Raw genomic sequence first — 20,368 nt, 5'->3', positions numbered from 1 at the left:
CCAACTTCCCCCCCCCCCTATTCAAAATGGAGCACTTAGTAATATGATGATGATGGTGTTGGTGGTCGTGGTGATATTCTGTGGAAGAGGGCAAATGGAACAAAATCAGAATTTCCCCCCCACCACCCCTCCTCCATCAATCAACACCATTTCAGCTGCGAACATGGTAGAGAGCTTTGTCTTGGTGGTGGCTCTGCGTTGGACGCGTTATTAGACACCGTGCAGTTAAATTGAGCACCCGTCTCTCGTAACCCCTGTCCCTCCCCCCGCCCGCCCACCCCTTAAGATACATATTGTGTTCACGGACGGCCACAAACTGTCGTCTCAAGTGGACCGGCGAGTATTTATTGTGCACGTTGGGCTGTAATTCCAGAAGCCGGGACCATTCCAGTGGGTGCGGGGAGAGAAAGGGTGACTGCAATAATTGACCCATTCTCGCATCTAGTATTAAGCCCGATCGTTTTAGCATAACTGAGTGCTTGTGCGCTCAAGAAATGCAATATGAAAACCACCTTAAAAGCACGTGCGAATACTTACGAATAAATGCTCTGTCCGTCACGCTCCCCCTCCTTATTCATGTATCCTTTGTCTGAAAAAATATTAAATCCGGGTTATCTGTGTGCCAAGTTGCGGTGTATTTCTGCCACGTAAATGCAGAAACACTTTGCGCTGAAACGACGCAAGCCTCGTGAGACAGTTCCCAACACATTAGTCAACAACACTGCGACCTTAAAAAAGTAAAAAAATATATATATATAATATAAAACACCAAGTAATAATATGCCTTATCAGGGATTCATACTCTTAGGTCTTTTCGGTAAAGTCACGTAGGTAAAAAATTAATAATAAAAATAATAAATAATAAAAAATAATATAATAAATAATAATAAAATAATATTTTAAAAATCTTATATTGTTTTATTATTTATTTTTATTATTGATTTTTTACCTACGTGACTTTACCGAAAAGACCTAAGAGTATGAATCCTTGCAGTCACGAAAGCTTCAAATCTAGCATTATCAGGGATTCTCAAACTCCATCTATCAAGCCTCAGTCACTTTGGTCCCTTCAGATGGTCGGGATGATCCGATACTCGCTTCCCTTCGATTGTTAAACATTTAAATCTCGCAGAGCGCGTGATGAGTTGTGGCAATTGAGCACGAGACGACCCCCTCGCGCGAGCTTCGACGAAGCAGCATCGACGCCGGCGAAATAGCGACAGCACATATAGAGGGGCACGCGCACACTCTCATCGGCCACTGCAGAGTCGGGCTTGCCACAGTGATCACGCCGCCTCTGTGTGGTCCAGGTGCATTGTGGCCAATATTGCCCACAGATAAAGTGCCGCTTGTCACGGTATCTATTAGACGAGCGGTAGTGACGCGCAATTTTTGAAAGCGTTTGTCAAAAAAATAATTTAAATTTACAAACAGCAGTTTCCAATAGCCCACGTGACGCGTCTCTCGGGCCGCCGGGTTCACAGCTGCGCTGTGAACCCGGCGGCCCGAGTTCGATTCCCGCTCACGGCCAGCACCCGTGGCGATTTTTCGAACCGGGTCCTTGGCCTCCCCTAGGTCGACTCCGCCTCAAAGGAGTATCTGATGCGATATGTAAACATCAGCACTTGTGCTGGCCACCCACGCCCTCGTGTGCCGTGCCGGCCTTCATAGGTGCTGGCTAACAGCACTTGCCCCAACAGTCTGTTAGGCTATAGGTGGGATCGTGTGTCTTTGTATTATATGAGCAAATGTGCCTCGATAGCTTTATGCACGTTTTACAACCACAGTTCATGGTATCCACTGCCAGGAGGTCGTGGGTTCGACCCCGACCCTGACGATGCCTGTATATTTGGAGTGTGCATGCTCTTCCCGTGGTGGCGTGGATTTTTTGCCGGGTCCTCCGGTTTTTCCCTCCACATTTCAGTAACACGCGTTTATAGTATTTGGCTGCCAAACATTTCCACGCGATAAGCCACTTCGTTGAGCTATCATTTGTGGCCAGTTCGCTTCTGCAAAATAACCATACAGCTCAGTGCGGGCCTTACTTGTAAAATAAAAACAGTTAAATAGTAAACAAAAATATCCCACGTCCTTTTGCCTTCATGTATATATGTATCCAGCCTTTTTCTCAATTCGCTACTGGATGAACGCCTTTGCCATATGCTGTGTCGGTCGTGGACATTGTTTGACTATACTTCACCACCCTCGTCAGTGTGTGGTGAAGTATGGTGAAGAGGGGAGCCCAGGACTCGCACCCAGGTCACCGGAGTTCATAGCGCCGCGCGATAACCACTGTACCAATGGGATATTGATCCTAAAACTTCTGAGCGCGATGCAGCGGCTACACAGAGCAATATTGGGATTGCGTTTTATATACCACGTAACGGATTGAATCAGTGATTGGTAATCATGCATGGAATTGTTTCTCAGGCTTACTATATGCTGGCAACCATCGCACATCTGGGCCGTAGATGTATTTCAAAAAGAGAATCTTTATTTATCCTGTAGAAATCCTATGAGCTATTAAGCTCTTGTTTTTACAGATGTACAGTGGGGGGCGGGTCAGAAAGTTACATCAACAAACAATGCAAAAAGAACGATAGGAGTGCAAAGTAAAGGAGATGTAATAAATTACTATAATAAATGAATATACTAAAAGTAAACTATTTTTATTTTAACCAGGTAAGGCCCACTGAGCTATTCAGATATTTTTCAGAAGCGACCTTGCCACAAATGACATCTCGACGAAGTGGCTTAACAATGTGGACATTTATATCAGCCAAATAATATAAATTGAGAAAACGAATTTCTTTAGAACAGTTTTTTTTGTGCGTGTTCGGTTTGTTGCCCTATCCAAACACCTCCGACTAGCACGGTTGGCTACGTACGGTGCGAAAAAAGTGCTACATACATGCCCATCTCATTTTCACCAACTCGATGTGCCGAGCGTGGCGAGGCATGGTCAAACAGTGGGCCAATAACTGACACGGCACGAGGAGGCATTCATCCAACATCGAGTAGAAAGTAGGTTGTAAACTGTGTGGGGGGGAGCGGTGAAGTGGGCAATCACTGCATTGTGAACTCAGCGGCCTGAGTTTGATACCTAGTCATGGCTAACAGCAGTGGTGGGTGATATTTGAGGTGGTCCGAAATTCTCCCTCCACCAACCCACACCAACCATTGGGGTGAAGTATTGCCAAACAACCTCTATGACCGACGTGATGTGGGGAGGCCTTCATCTGGCAGTGGATTGAAAAGTAAATGTAATAAAGTATGTATACAATGTTATTATTATTAGTCGATTAATTTATAGCCTGCAGTGTATGATAGCAGGAGGAACTTTGCTTAGTGCTCTCACCTCAAAATCACAAAGGTGCAAGTGCAATTTTTAGTTGGGGTGAGCTCAATCCATCACCCTAGGACGTTCGATAAAATATGTACCACTTTGTGCAAAATTTACTTGCATAAACTGGGAATGTGGAATTTGACGTGTGTCACTTTAATGGACTGTCACCTCACTGGAAGGCTACATGCAGCATATAAAGACAAAGACCCCCGTATAGCCTTAACAGACTGTTGGGGCAGATGCTGTTAGCGAGCGCCTATGAAGGCCAGAATGGCACACGAGGGGGTGGGTGGCCAGCACCACGCCCAACCGCCTTTGTCTCCCTAGTGGCGATGTTTTTACACACCGCACCAGGTACTCATTTGAGGCTGAGTCGACCTAGGATAGGCCCAGCACAGGTTCAGATAATGGTCACTGGCGGTCGCCGTAGACGGGAATGGGACTGGGGTGGCCGGGTTTGTGGCGCAGCGCGCTAACCGCTACACCACCGCTCCCAAACATGCTACATATGCACCTCACACTCACAACAGCAAGTCACATCCGTGTCTCCCTGCTCAAAATCGCCCACGTGCGATGCTCGTTTCTGTTGGCAGCCCTGAGCCATTGATGACGGCTCCACGTTCCTACGGCTGAGTTCATCACACGCACAGTTCATATTGAAGAAATGCAACAACAAAATGTATCCAAAATGTTCAAACCGTGATAGGCACCAACATTTAGATTTCCACACGATTGAGAAGAGTATTATTGTCGATGTAATAATCGCATGGCAGTGTTGAATTGGTGAATTATAACAAATTATGCGTTTGCAATACTCGAACAGCTCATGCGAGTGCATTGTACAGATTAAATGTCAACACAAAGCATTTATGTGGCTTTGTCGCGTTCCAAATTGTGCCATGAAGTGATGCCCGCTCTATAAACTGCAGTGACATGAAAAGTGCCAACGCAGCACCCAACCCATCAATCGAGCAACGACACCGAGCACTGTTATCAGGCCATTCTCTCGAGCAAAGAGTACATAATTTCCCATATAATGATAGATAACAGACAGTAGAGCGAATCCCACACCCGCGTGCTTGGACTTCGTATTTGAGCGTTTTGCATACACGGGAGGGAAAGCAGAGTGGTGCCCGGAGAAATATTTACAGCAGGCTTGGATTGGGCCTTCGTAGCTGGGCGGCAGAGGGCAGTGCTCTCACGCTTGCTCGCCGCCTTCCCTAGCACGATGAATGAAGTATGGTCGAATATCCTCCACGCAGGGCCGGATTAAGGCACCGGGGCTTTCTATAGGGGATGAAGCCCAGGGGCCTCCGCTAGCTGGAGGGCCTCCGGAGATTAAGTGGAAAGTCATTTAAATTGCGAATGCTGAATTTTATTTGTTGTTAGCCTTGTAACAAATAAATTGTATTTCTCTTTAACTTTGTTTTCCTTTTGAAAATATTATTGGTGGCCTCACAGTGCCTGTAGCCCAGGGGCCTACAACATTTTAATCCGGCCATGCCTCCACGGCCCACAGAGCATTGGAAGCGGATTGATGAAAAAGAAATGGGTACCTGCAAATATAAATGTACCTAACGTACTGCGTGTCAGAAACACACTTGCTATGCTACCATCTGGTGGGCCCCTCCTAGCCCCGTGGTGATGGAATTACAATGCTGCTGAGACGGGTCCTCCCACCGCGCCTCCGTCGTGATGAATTACAGGTGCATGCCACCTGATGGAGGAGCAGTCATTAGGATGGGAAACAAATGGTATGGCTTCGAGATGGGCCGAGATGTGGCTCATTGGATAGGGGTACGTGGGAATGGAGCGGCAATGGATGGTTTAGAAATATGCGTTTAGGTTATTTCGATTACTTATTTTGCCGTGAATTAACCACGCGATAAGCCACTTCGTTGAGCTATCATTTGTGGCCAGTTCGCTTCTGAAAAAGAAGCTAATAGCTCAGTGGGTTTTACCTGGTAAAATAACAAAGTGTTTTTTTTTTAGATTTGCTTCGCTTTTCTATCATTGTCGTTGTAATTCAAATCGTGTTTCTTGTATTGTTTGTCGTTGTAACTCCCTGACACGCGCCCAACTCATCGGATCCCTCCTCCGGTATAATCAAAGATTCTGATGATTTTGTGGCTTTTTTTTTTAGTTGCCGACCAGTTTGTGCCGTGGCGACTCCGCAGCAAGAGAGAGGCGCACCCCGCGATTCCCGCAAAGCTCCGCTCCCAACGGCGCGCTCGTCATTCGGGTTTACATCGTGAGAAGACCCCCCCCCCCCCCCCACATACGCGTGATGAAAACAAGAAGGTTATAATGGATCTGCTAAGTTGCACCGCTCGCGGTGTCGGGTAAAAGACGCCGGGTGTGTGCGATGGAACGAAAAAAAATCAAAGTCACGGGACTCGACTGCAACCTGGAGAGGCAAAAGCCCCTGGCATGAACGTGAAGCGTAAAAGCAGTGGGGATGAAGTGGCTTCCTCGAAGCGAGACAACGCTCCGAAGATGAATTATTAAGATGTGGCGCGTTGCCTTTTTGCCAGACTTTACCTACAACTTGAATCATCGCTTAAACATTGCGATGCCTCGTCGTTTTTTTTAGAAAGACATTAATAACACACGCAAAAAAAATCGTTATTAGGTATTTAACTAAGCAAGAACATAGTAGCATGCGAATGGTACTTTAAGGGGGTGTTGTAAAAGTATGTTTAAATTCAGTGTCGTGATCAATGACTCCCGGGGAAAGTGGCAGAATCCACGGCAGGTTATTAGTCTGGCTCTTACGCCAACGTGCAGCCCGAGATAGCCACACAGGATACAGAGGCAGCGTGAGATGATTTATAACATCCACATTAGTTTGGGCCAATAGCAAATTACAAAACCGTGACCTTCCCTTCCCAAGAAGGCGACTGTCTGCGGCTTGATGGACAGAAATCATCGTCTAAAAATGGCATGTTGACCTCAGCGGTATCGTTGTTTTCATGACAAATACAATCGTTATCAGAGTCTAATTGCTATTATTTATTACTGATAGCATCTACTTTTGCTTAATGACCGGACGTGGACTATATGGCAGTGGCAGTTATTGTGATTACAAGGACGACGACGACGAAGATGGCGACGCGTGACGAGGAGCGTAATGGCACGAATGACGACGTTGACATTTTGACATTTGTCATTTAAATATGCGACTCCTTTAAAGTGGCTTCTCGCCTCTCGAAAGTCACCAGACGTCGCCGTGGCACACGCCGACCGATAGCCGAGGGGTTGGCATTCAAGCAAAATAATTTAACTCGTGAACAATGCAAGGGACGTGCACCCGGCGAGGTGCCTAGTGGAATACGCTTGGGCATTAACCCCACCACCACCACCCCAAACCCCCTTCCGCTGCTGTCTGCTGCTAAGCAACAAGCCGCTGTTGCCACGCAACATCACAAGGTGATATTTTCCCAACTGTCTGCATGGCTTGTTCCATTTAAGTGTTGCTTTAATGAGAAAAGAGCACGCTTTTAAGCAGGGTTCACAGAATGCTGACTTGTACAAAAATAACACGTGCACGCACACGACGTGTGACATATGAACCGCTTGGAGTCAATTTGACGAACACTCAACCCAAACGCAACAAAAAAAAACTTACATTTATTGCAACATCAATTACCGTTCCTTTGTGCGGAGCATATTGTGTATTTAATTAGCATATGAGAGCTTTCAGCTTCCGTGAGCTTTGTGACTTAAATTAAATTCAAGTGTGGATTAATGTGGTTAAATAGCGACGTGCTTTATTTTGCTCACATGCGCTGTACATCGAATGGGAAAATATAAATAATTGTCTGCATGGAAATCCTAAAAGAGTTGGACATCATCTTGGTCAGTCACTCTTGATTTAGCGAGGTCGCATGTCCCAAGTACTGTATTCTGATGATGATGATGATTGACATTTTGACGTTAGTGGAATGACTTTGTGAATAAATAAATGCTTTTAAAGATTTACAGTGCTGAAATAAGTTTGTACAGCCTTTTATCAATCCGCTGCAGGATGAAAGCCTCCGTGAATTCCGGTCATGGGATGGTTCGTTGACCCTGCTTCATGCGACATCGTTAATTCAACATCGTTAATTTGACATCGTTAATTTGACATCATTAATTTGACATCAGTGAAGCTAAATGCGGAAAAGGGGCCTTATTGTGGGCCAACGACTGATCGGTGGAGGTCTTCGAATGAACCAACTAAACACTGCTCTCAAAACCTCAACGTGACTTCCTAGGCCAGACACCTAAGGCATCTGCATTTGGCTCCTGAATATATTGCCATAAGCAAGAATAGAATAACATTTTACTGTACCTACATCTCTCAAGAAAATCTAATGGCGCCTGGCGATCCCAAGCGTTTATGTGATATCTGTGATGAACCACGTGCTCAACTCCTAACAATTACATTCTAATTATTACATTCTAATGTAATTGTTATCTACATTCTAATGTAATTGTTATCTCTTTTCTTATTGCTTTATTATCGGGGTGCTATATTTAACATGCCCATCGCGAATCAAAACACATTCAAAGCACTTAGAAAAATACATCTTCAAGTGTTTATTATAAAAAAAAAACGGCAGAACTCTAAGCACTCGTTTACAATGTTCTCTCGTTGCGCGAGAAGCAGTGGAGTGAAGACAGAACGTAAGGCTGTGGGATTGGGGAAGGACGCGGCTGAGAGACGCGCCTCCCATGAGCACGGTTGGCTACGTACGGTGCGAAAGAAGTTCAAAGTCAATAAAAGTTCAACGTACGGAGGAGGTGTGGGGTAATGCTAATCCCTCACATTAACATCATGCTAATCTCTCACATTAACATAGCCACTTCCGTGCCCTCGTCGAGGAGGCCGCTCTCCTCCTATCTTACAGTGACACGCTAATTTATTACATTAACATCACTAGCCCCGGCCACTTCTCTATGACCCTTGAGCTACACCCATTTCAAACCTTCTAAAACAGTCTGCCTCAGCAGCAGACCACGCTTTCCCACCTGATGACGGACGCTTGTGTTGCGCCCGAAACGTCGTGATTTTTATTTTATTTTATACCTGCGTGACTTTACAGAAAGAACCAAAGAGTATGATAAAGGGAACACGATTGGTAGTAGAAACGGGTGAGAGCCCAATGGGACATGCTCTGTGGTCGGACGGCGGAGATGACCCGACTTTTTCTCCTCCCTCTCTCTCTCTCTGGTTATAAAACGACTGTAATAATTTACCGGTTTCAAAATAGCCGTGACGATCTGAAGTGCGCAATAAGCAGACAAACACTTGCAAGTCCACCGCCCTTTCCCTCGACCCCTAACTCTCTCGGCGATCCTCTCAAACCGCTCTCCATCTTCCCTAATCACTCCCCTCCTTCACGTGTCCCCCTCCCAGCGAGGGCTGATTCTTTCACACCCCAACCGCACCCGCCCTCCGCTCTTCACCGCACTCTTTTCTGCTCCATCTACCACACCGCACCACATCTCTCCAGCGACAGAGGGGCCGGGCCGCATGACTTGCGGTAGTTATGTCATCATCCTTGATTGTTACCTGGCAACGTGGTATCCTAACTACGCCTAGAGAGTGTTGGTGTTGTTTCGCTATCCAAGGCTAATAGAGTGAACCAAGTATTAAGCGCGCTGTGAGCGCAATGAAAGTTGACAATGGAAGTGTGCGGCGTGTGTTGAACGTCTTTCGTATCGTGCGTTGCAAGCTGTGCTTAGCGGAGGTGCTGGGTGAAGGGCACCAAACTAAACACAACAAGAACAATCATGTTGATGATGGCCGGAAAGGCTGTGTTAAATTGAGTGATGTTCCCATTAGCTGATCGGACACTGTCCGATTCAAGGAATTCTAGATGGGTTTTTTTTCATTACGCATTTTCATATTCATAACTTGATACAAATTCGAGTTTTATATAAAAAAAAAACAGAAACACTCCGGATGGAATGATTAGCACTCCTAGGATTCAATGAATCGTTACAATTTGAAGTCACCATTTTTTGGTTTTATTCCCCTGAGACCATACAGTTTATAGTGGTGGGAAGATGTGTATACAATATTTAGTGGCGTGAATATATACAGTCATCTAAAGCTGCGTGAGTCTATAGAATCTATAGTTGGGGTAATCTCTGGAATAACTTATAACGTTGTAAATCTACATAGCCAATAGGGGTGTAAATAGATATACAAGCAATGCTTCGCGTCATGATTATGTCTACTCGAAAATAATGTGAATGTTTAGAGAAAGCATGAGGTCGATCGCACAGTAATCTACAGTGATATGATCATGTAGATTCCATAGTGTTGTCAACCTCCAGTCTGCATAGCGTTGTGAATCAAAAAGAGCACGTGTGGTTTGAATATCTCGAGAAGTGTTTATCTTGGCAAGGCCACCCAAGCCTCTTGGTGGCTTTTGGTGGCTTTTGGTGCTGCACGTGACGTGCTGCCCTCCATGACCAACATCATCATCATCGCCGTCGTCGTCGTCGTTGTGATGCTGTCAAACCCCAATGGTTTCCAATGTGTGGCAGCCCCTCACTCACACTGCTGATGTTTTATCGGCCCCTCACTCACAATGCTGATGTCTTATCGGCCAAAGTGTCCCCCCTGTAAATGAATGAATAACACTTTATCTAGAGTCTTTAATGGCATGCAAATGTAGATTATCTCTTGATATAAATTGCTCTGAACAAAAGGCAAATTGTAAATAACCAAATGTTTGACGTAAATTTCAATGAAACCATCCCGTGTTTCAAGAATCACTTGAAGGAAGTGATTTTGTGGATCATTACATCCCTAATCGAGAATGATTCACCCCCTCCGCAGTTTGATGAATTGCCATGATTAGGGGTCACATTTTTCATTAACAAATCAATTCTATTTTTGTTCGTTGTGGTGTATGCACATTCTCCAGTGGACGCATGGTTTCCGTGAACCCCATTTAACGACATGTACCAATCGTAGATATTTGATTCTTAAACGCACAAATCGATGTGTGCATTGCACAATGAAGAATCAATTGTAATCAATGAATCGAAAATCCTATGAACCAAGGAAAACTTGGATGCAATACAAGGGGCTCGGAATTGGAAATGTGATTCCGGTCAAATCGTCGGCGCATTGCGATAGACAATCCCAAGTTCGGACTCGATGCATGTAAACTAAACTATAAACTGAACAATATTTTGTTTTTTTCGGTAAAGTCATGTAGAAGGGAAACAATAAAATAAGAAAAATATAAAACAATAAAATTCTCAAAAAACACAGCAAGAACATTTTCTTGCTGTGTTTTTTCACACCGGATGATGATTGCTTGTGTTGCAGGCGAAACGTCGTGACAATTGTATTGTTTTCTATTTTTATTATTTTATTGTTTCCCTTCTACGTGACTTTACCGAAATAACCAATAATATGAATCCCTGCAGTCACGAAAGCTTTAAATAAAAAAAATATAAACTGAACTGTTTTTTTTTACTATTTTTTTGTACATTACCAAGTAAAGACAACTGAACTATATGGTAGCTTTCTTTTCAGAAGCGACCTGGCCACAAATGATAGCTTAACGAGAAGTGGCTTATTATCGATGTGGAAATGTATTGCAGCCAAGTACTCTAAACGCACGTTTCTAAATGTGGAGGGGAAAACCGGAGGACCCAGAGAAAAGTCCACGTGACCACGGGGAGAGAGAGAGACACGCAAACTGCAAATATACAGCAAGGTTGGGATCGAACCCACGACCTCCAGTATACCAGGCGAGGCAGTTAACATCTCGCCACTGCGGTGCCCCAAATGTGAATCCCGCCACAGCATCATGAATTGATGGGAAAGTCCCCGCCCACAGATGGGACCATCCAATCATTCCCCTGATCGCCTCCCCCGACTTTAACCCATTCCGCCCCACAGATTGAGGCATGCGGTTCCGCAATCGGAGAGCTGTCCCTCCACTTTTCAGCGATCTGAAAAAAAAATGCCATCATTCTGCCAAAACGAGACAGAATGTCTGATTGGCTGATCGGACAGTGTCTGAAACGCTGCATGAATTTAGCTCTGAGTGTCTGAAGTTGGCACGCAGACAACACATGAAGGAGAAGGTGGGGGGGGGATCAGACTGTGGGAGCAGACAAAAAGAAATGGCTTTCCATCATATAGATTAGATCTGTTTAATATGTCAAGAAATGTTGTGCCATTTTCAATAAGATGTAGAGTCTGTGTCTGCACGTTGTGCAAACTACAGTGGCCGCATGGCAGTGGTGAACAACGCTGGCGATGCTTTGTGTTTGTGGCCATTTGTTGGGGGGGGGGGGTTTGTTTGTTTTTACGTTTGAAATGTGAATGCGCATTCGAATCCCAATGTCGCGTTGTTTCGGCGTTGCTTTGGAACGTTCTCTACTATTGCTGCACAAAAAAGAGGTCCATCCCTTTTGGCACATTTTAGTGATGAGATCGGACTTGAAGCCATTAAACGCCATGGTTTGTTTTTATAATGTAACGACTCGAAAGTTGTTATTGCAGCGTTATTCGTAATTCAATAGTGGGCAAAACATTTCCACTTAAATTATACTCGTACATTGCGACGTATCCTTAGAACACAAAAACAACGCCTTCCAGCAAATTCGCACAGCCGACAGAGGCACAAATATCAAACATGTGTCCATTAAATGTAGTTGTCTCTTAAACTAGCGTATATGACAGACACAATAGAACATATATGTAGATCATCAATGCAGTGCTGTGATGTGCATCTAGGATAAACCGAGTACGTATAAAGGAACGTACCGCGTGGTTTTTTTTTTCCCAGAAGGAAAGATTAAGTAGTCTTCATCTCGACAGAACTTCCAAGGTCAATGTTGGCAATTATGCAGCACAAAAGACTGGCACGGATGAGTGCCAAGAAGACAAAGCTGGCGTGCTAATGCATGCTAAACGAACAATACCCAATGCAAGTCCTTTGCGTTCCACGACCGTCAATAGAAATACTCTCTTGACCTAAATGAGCTTTCATATGAAAGGTCGCTTTCTTATTCTTTCCATTAACACACATCCGTGTTAGTGCAGAATGTATATGTCTATCGCTGGAACGGACATTATGCTAATTATGTGCGGAATATGCGTGCATCTATCAGAGAACAGAGAAGAGGCAACGCGCCAGCTGTCGTTAGAGCACAGCTGATAGATAACCCTCACGCTATGATTATCCCATCGTCAACAAATGCCATTCATCAAATGATTACACTTAGATTATTACTCGGGAGCTAATCAACATTAATTTACTATTACAGGCAGTCCGCTTCCATTCATGCACTCATATTGAACACAACACAGCGCATTCACAACGCAGAAGCTTGCATTTGTCTACAAAAGTTGATCGCGTTTCGCTCCGGATGACCGCTGCAAAGTATGATCTGTGTCTTGATTTAGTGTGCCGATCTTAAAGGTGCAATGAAAAGTTTTGATACTCCGACTGATGCTCCTGCTGTTGTGGAGTTACTCATGCAGCCAGCTATGGCTGCAGGGTTTGCTGGTACATGTTGTTTATGTCGTTTATTGTGAAAATTCGGTCACAGTTCCTATGATCATTGTTACATTGCTATTATGGCTTTATTTTGGTGATTTCGAAAACGTTTTTTGGTTTGGCCATGTTTGTTTGTTGGAGTACGGAGTTCGACTGATGGCCTTAATCTAAGTTGTCTTGTGGTTGTTGTTGTTGTTTGACTTGCATCCCACTGGGATTTTTGCACAGCGTTGGTGTACGCTGCTTTTTATGCAATATTTTGCTGTCTTCTCTTGGATTTTCTGTTTGCACTTAGTCACTTTAAGATGTTTTTTGTTCATGTTTTTGTTTTTTGTTTGTTGCGGTTGCACCCGATTCAAGAGCCGATAGGCTCACAGGGCTATACCTAATAAATGAAACTAAATAAATGAAACTGAAACTGCGTGGATTTTTGTTCTCCGGGTCCTCCGGTTTTATCCCCTCGACATTTAGAATCATGCGTTTAGATTTTTTCGATTATTTTGCTGCTGTAAATGTACCACGTGATAAGCCACTTCGTTGAGCTATCATTTGTGGCCAGGTCGCTTCTGAAAAAGAAGCTAATAGCTCAGTGGACTTTTCCTGGTAAGATTAAAAAAATTGTTTAGTTTTATTTGCATATTTTTTTAAGTTGTTTACCTTTATTATACTTTGCACTACTATCGTGTAGTTTATTGTTTGTCGCTGTAACGTTCTGAGCCCGTGTCCCTACTGGTCATCTGTAAAAAAAAAGGTCTTCATAGCTAATCGGATTCCTCCGGTATAAAGAAATATTCTGTATTATAACTGAAGGTGAAAAATGAAAACAAAACAAAGTTAAAAAAATCTGCGCTCTACCCCTGCCGTTAGCACGCCAACTCGCGGGCTGGTAGTGTGTAGATCATGGTGCAGCAGTCAACAGGCTCTCTCTACGTCTGACGATGAGATAACATGCAAAACTAAAAAAATATATAAAACAAAACTGCAATGTGAATAAATCCGCAGACGACAACTCCCTCGTGGAAAACAAAACAAAAAACAAATTGCCCACCGGTTAAATTTCGATTTAAAGCTTTCGTGACTGCAGGGATTCATCTTCTTGGTTCTTTCGGTAAAGTCACGTAGAATGGAAATAATAAAATAATAACATTAAAGCATAATACAATAATATGACTTTGAAACCCCAAGCCCACCTCCTACGCATTTCCCATAAATATGCTAAATTCCTCTTGATATGCATATTATTTTGTCAAGGCGCTCTTCTTCCCCCAACAACCCAGCTTAAATATACGCTCCAAGCTTGATGGTGTTTCATTCTTCACCTGAGGACGGCTGCTTACGTTGTAGCCGAAACGTCGTGAGAATTATTTTATTATGCTTTAATTTTATTATTTTATCATTTCCATTCTACGTGACTTTACCGAAAGAACCAAGAAGATGCCCAACGGTTCCCTCCTCTGTCGATTTGTGACACAACGCAGGCCGCCGATGCCGCTTCGGTGTTGAACAGGAGCAATGTGTCGTGTACACGTCAATAATGAAGCAGGAGCAATGCTCGCGGGGTTTTTTTTGTGTGTGTCGTTGCTAAGTATGGGATTCCCAGTCGCGCGTGCGCTGCAAAGGTCTGTTTTTAAGTGTCTACTCCGCTCTCTCGTATCGGATGCGCCGTTTCACTTTCCATCATCGCACTCGTCTTTAAACCCTCGTGCCAAACCCGAGCTCTATCCCATTATGCAGGTAACTCAACACATTCGTCAATAACACTGTGGCCTAAAAGAGCGAGAGAGAGAGAAAAAGAAAGTATATAACAGGCGAAGCTTCGGGCAATGTACATTCTCCGCAGCACACAGAGAGGCCAGATAGATAGTGTAGTACTTTCTAACATTAGAAGATGGTTGGTGTCGTCGTATTATGTATCCAGAGCTCGCGAGTTCCATTTCGATCTCCCGGTGCGGCCTTTGAAAGAAATGCTGCAAGTTACTTAAACTCACCCTGCCTTTGTCCATCCAGCAGTATCAATGGATACATCTCTTTTTTTCTTCCTGATGACAAACGCGTGTGTTGCGATCGAAAGGTCGTAGTTTTTTTGTTAATTTTTTGTTATTTTCTTTGAACCTATCTACGTGACTTTACCGAAAGACCCAAGAATATGGAAACATCACAATTAAGGCACGCTACGTGTAGTGGGGTAAAGAGTGGACATCCGTCCCCTGCCGTGATGCCTGGCCATTGGTGGAAGAGCAGGCCAATTTGCGGATATCAGAACTTTCAAAATACCACCTCGAGCAGTTGGTTCTCAAAGTGCGGTGCCCGGATCTAGATTTGAAGCTTTCGTGACTGCAAGGATTCATACTCTTAGGTTTTTTCGGTAAAGTCACGTAGGTGAGAATAAATAATAATAATAATAATAATAAAATAATGATAAATGAAAAATAACTAAATTAAATCACGACGTTTTGGAGGCAACACAAGTCTCCGTCTTCAGGTGGGACCGTCACAGCTAAATTTACTGTATCAAGTGAAGAGAAATCCAAGAGACAAGATCTTAAATACTGGTTAAGGGGAGGCGGGAGGAGCTTATCTAAATGTGTCAGTCAGGGACTAGCCCCGTCCCCTCCCAGTCCCTGGTGACTTTACCGGAAAAAAAAACCTACGAGTATGCGGTGACCGGTACCACTGTAGTGGTCTGCGACGCTCCTCCAGGTAGACCACGAGGCTGTGATGAAAATGTACGTATTGGCGGTACATCGGTGTAGTATAACACACGGGTCATCATGCAACTGTAAAAAAAAATCTAAATCTGAACTGAGATTCGTCTTCCAACTGCTTCGACATCACGAGAACTGGTTGTGATGCAAGTCGCAAGATTGTATGACCGGGTTTGCAAATCGTGGAAAAAATAATAATTATTGCGAAATAATTACGTCAATGTTTTCGTCTTTTGTTTCGCTCATTCATCCATATTTTACACGTGATATTTTACTGAAAAAATAACTAAAGTAAACTACCCTGATTAAACTACCGTTGCCCTAATATATAAATTCCACCCCTATAAACAAAATTATTGCTGCATTAAAAAAAAATGTAATACGAATAATTTTGTATGACTAGTATTTAGAGAGAAAAAGCGAATGCGTTTTGTCACCATGGGTTTGGGGCTGGGTGGTCCCGCGGACATTCTTGCATCGGCTGAGTGGTCCACGGGCTAAAAAAAAGTTTCGAGAAACGCTGAACTAGAGGACTCTCTAGAGCTCCATCTATTTGGAGGCCCTTCCATCAGCAGTGCTCCGAGAGGGCAATTTCAGTGCTGCAATCAACTTCGTAGTTATACAGGGGGTTTAACGGCGACCGCATCTCAAGACGACGTATGGAAACATTGGAGAGCACCACGGTGGCGAGATGTTGACTATCTCGCCTGGTGGACAGGAGGTCGTGGATTCGACCCCTATGCCTGTATATTTGGAGTTTGCACGTTCTCTCTCCCAGTGGTCGCGTGGATATTTTTCCAGGTCTTCCGGTCTGTCCCTATAAATTTAGAAATGTGCGTTGAGTGTATTTTCAGCTATACATTTCCACATCATTTGTGGCTGCAGGTAGCCTCTGAAAAGAGCTATGTAGCTCGGTGGGCCTTACCTGGTAAATTCAAGATAGTTCATTTCATAGTTTTAGAGTGGCAGCCATAAGCACAAGTATAAAACGAAGGTCTGGGAGCCTGAACTCTTTTATTATCATCAATTTACTCCATGTATAATTAATAAGCAATGAAAGCAAATCAATAATGAGAATTAGTTATTTATTGAGAGGGAAACCGAAGATAGATGGTACAGTATTTAAAAAGAGGTTTCGCTCTTCTCTTCTTTTAGCTCCTCGCAAAGGGAGCAATGTGAGAACCATTATGGCGGGGAGGGATTTGCACCCTCTCAAAGAGATCGAGTCTCAAAGTTCTTTTCGGTTTTGTTTAAATCACCGCGGACGAAGTGATCCAGCAATCGTAAAACCATCTCACGTTAACATCTCGCTCGCTCGGAGCAGGGCCCTTCATGTGGCGTCTTGCTGTGGGGGACATTAAACAACGTGTGAAGAAGAGATTGCACAATAAAGGCGCTCTGAGGGCTCACAGAAGCTGAAGGCAGCCCCGTAGCAGAGCACCGGGGTAGCACCTTTGAGACATCCCCAAGTGGGCTCTGAAGAGTGAAAGGGCTCTGGCGTCGTTGTTTGATTGGCGCAGCTCAGCCGCCAATGATTGCACAAATCGTACGTCGCAAATTATTGTTGTTAATTACACTGGTCAACAAACTTTTTCTGGCATAAGGTATTCAAACGGTTTTAAGGTGATTTTGGGGTGCTGATTCCAAATCTGGCATCAGTTTTTGTCTATCACATCAGGTTTTTAAGATATCAAATATTGCATTTTCAATAAAAACTGCAGAAGAAAAATATTAAATAAATGTGGATATCTACATAAAATGATATTATAAACACACTATCCTAAAAATACAGCACCATATTTTAACACTAAAGCAGTCACTGACTCACAACAACTTGCAATCATAAGTGATAGAGTTAATTTCGGGTAAAATCAATGAAAATGGGATATGCCGATAGCATAGAATGAGATGTGAAAGAGCAAATCTGAGATCAGATTTGAAATCAGCACCCTGAAATTAGTCTAAAACAGCTGCAAAAGTCCAGGCCAGAAAAAAAAAATGTATGTTGTTGACCAGTGTAATAATTATCACGACTACTACTACTGCGACTCGGTAAGAAAAGTCTCACTAAAGTTCAAGACGCGTTTTTAAGGAGAGTCCTGCCAAGGTTTTTGCTGTAGGGAGCGATGTTGCTGCTGCTGCTGTGTGATCCCAATTGAGTAATTTGCGGGTTATTGTTCAGCATTGAGGTGTTGTTTAGTCAATACTGCTTACATTGCGTGTGGAGGGAGGGGGGGGGGGTTTGCTATGGGAGGAAACAGGAGATCCCAGAGGAAACCAATGCAGAACAGAGGAAGAACGTACAAACTCCACACAAAGGTGCGACATTTGTGAATCTAAGTCAGGATTTTATCTTCCTGCACGGCACAAGCGTTACCACTGCCCTTCCCTGCCACCCTTAATGTTTGAGAGTGTCACAATTAAGAGTGAAGGATCAACTCGGTCAGTCATCCGTAAAATGCTTAGAGCTATTTGTCTAATTATGTGCGAATAAGAAGGGACAGTGTCCAAAACATCAACAATTATTTGTTTTCCTTTTAAGGCAGTTTTATCGACGTATGTATTATTATTTTGTTATTGTCACATGTGCGTTAGCATCACAGTATTTCATCTCCACGCTCAAGGGAGTATGGACTAGCAATTATTTATATTTGCTGTTCATAGCCAAGAGTGAAAAACAGCAGATTCCTATGGCAGATTCCATTATGTCCATAGGATGACCACTATTGACATTGCTACAAAGTTATTGACCTCAAAGGGATGTTGGTCTGAGTGGCCCCCTAATCCAGACATTGGACTTGCAAAGTCCCGAATGCGACGTGGTAATGGTAATGTATTGACAATTAAAACGCCAATACTGTTTTTCTGTATCCTTTATTTAACCAGGAGATGAAATAAACCTATTGAGACACACGAAACAGCATCACCTTTCTTTGCAAGGGCGACCTGGGTTACATCAAGGACAATTTAAGGACGCAGCATTTGTACGACGTTTCATGTACGGTTGGCTACGTATGGTACGAAAGAAGTTCAACATACATACCCGTATTCTTAGGTTTTTTCGGTAAAGTCACGTAGGTAAAAAATAAAATAAAAAAATTACTAAAAGTAATAATTAAAATAAAATAATAAATCACGACGTATCGGAGGCAACACAAGTCTCCGTCATCAGGTGGGACCGTCACAGCTAGATTTGCTGTATCAAGTGAGGCAAAGATTCCAAGATACAAGTTCTTAAATAAAAGTTACGGGGGGAGGAGGGAGGGGCTTATCTGAATGTGGTGGAACTTCACTTGATACAGCAAATCTTGCTGTGACGATCCCACCTGATGACAGAGACTTGTGTTGCCTCCAAAACGTCGTAATTTTTATTTTATTTCTATTATTACTTTTAGTAATTTTAAATTTTATTTTGTACCTACGTCACTTTACAGAAAAAAACCAAAGAGTATGAATCCTTGCAGTCACGAAAACTTCTAATCTAGAATTAATACATACCCGTAGGCTAAACTTCACAATACATTTAACGCTGCACAACCTGAATGATGCACTTAACATTCTAAAACATGTGAACAAATTTAGTGTAACTTTCGGAAAGGAGAGTGGCTGGATTCGGCAGTCAATGGGGGGAATTTAATCTAAAAAAACACAAAGCGCCTTGAGGACTGAAGTTTAACACGAGGCGCCAAGTTCACAGCCCCTCGGCGTGCGTTGCGTAACAACGCGCCTCGTTCTTTGTCGTCTGAAGCGATCACTCTGCGCTGCTACTTATCCTCCTCCTGCTGTTGCTGCTGCCGCCGCTGCTGTCACGACTGCTTTTCGCTTTTGGGCGAACCATGGAACAGAGACGGCCACTGCATCGCGGGGCGCTTTCAGATGCGCTTCTGCGGCCGTCCGGCAACGCTCCTCTTCCCGATGTTAGGAAGCCACTGAGAGCTTACGGCACTTTTAAAACGAAAGGTTGAAAACCAATCTCTTGAGCACGACTTTTTGTGTTTAGTTCGTTGTCCTTCTCGCGTTTGTCTACGTACGGTGCGAAGGAAGTTCAACATACACAACAACAACCGCCATTCGCCACTAAGTGGCGGGGACGTCAACACGACGCTTGTGCCAGGCTATGTGCACCTTGAGGCCACGTGAAGTGTCGAACGCCCGCTGGCAGGAGGTCACGGGGCAGACCCAGCAGGTGCCACGGGCCGACTGACCGAGATGACTGGCTGATGCAACATACACACATACACACACGCGCACTTCCGATCCCACCGCTCCCATCTCGTAGCGGCAAACTCATCCCCACGCACGCGCAGCCGTCGTCCACTTGGGCATGCGCGACGCTTTGCCTCCTCTGCGCTGTCATGGGCGCAATTAACGGTCCCCTCCAATGCCAGAATGCCAGGGCCACTCAGCCAGAGAGATTACATTCCACCCCCACCCCCCTCCTCATCTTGTGGCTGTCTTCCCGGCCGCCTCGCTGCTCGCCGCCGCCTCGTGCTGAGGCAGCGCTTTATGCGATATGCGCAGCGTGGGCTACAGTTGCTCAGGCCCGTGCTCAAGACGGATTCGCGCGTAAAAATACAATAAAACCAATCTCGCTCCCCGCTTCCAGAGGGCCGCAACAGATGATGGCCTCTTACACTCCACCTTCGCGGAGCACACTCCCTGCGCACCACACTTTTTTGTTTTTGTAAATGTTTTTTTTGTTTACCAATCAAGAGGTTACCGACAATTGTCCACGCACGGGGTGATTATTGATAGGGTTAGGGATGAGTCGTAAAAGAGAAGGGCACCGCTGTGGC

The sequence above is a fragment of the Lampetra planeri genome, chromosome 2 (assembly GCF_965212315.1).
Source record: "Lampetra planeri chromosome 2, kcLamPlan1.2.h2, whole genome shotgun sequence".
Taxonomy (NCBI): domain Eukaryota; kingdom Metazoa; phylum Chordata; class Hyperoartia; order Petromyzontiformes; family Petromyzontidae; genus Lampetra; species Lampetra planeri.
This window is presented reverse-complemented; position numbering follows the sequence as displayed.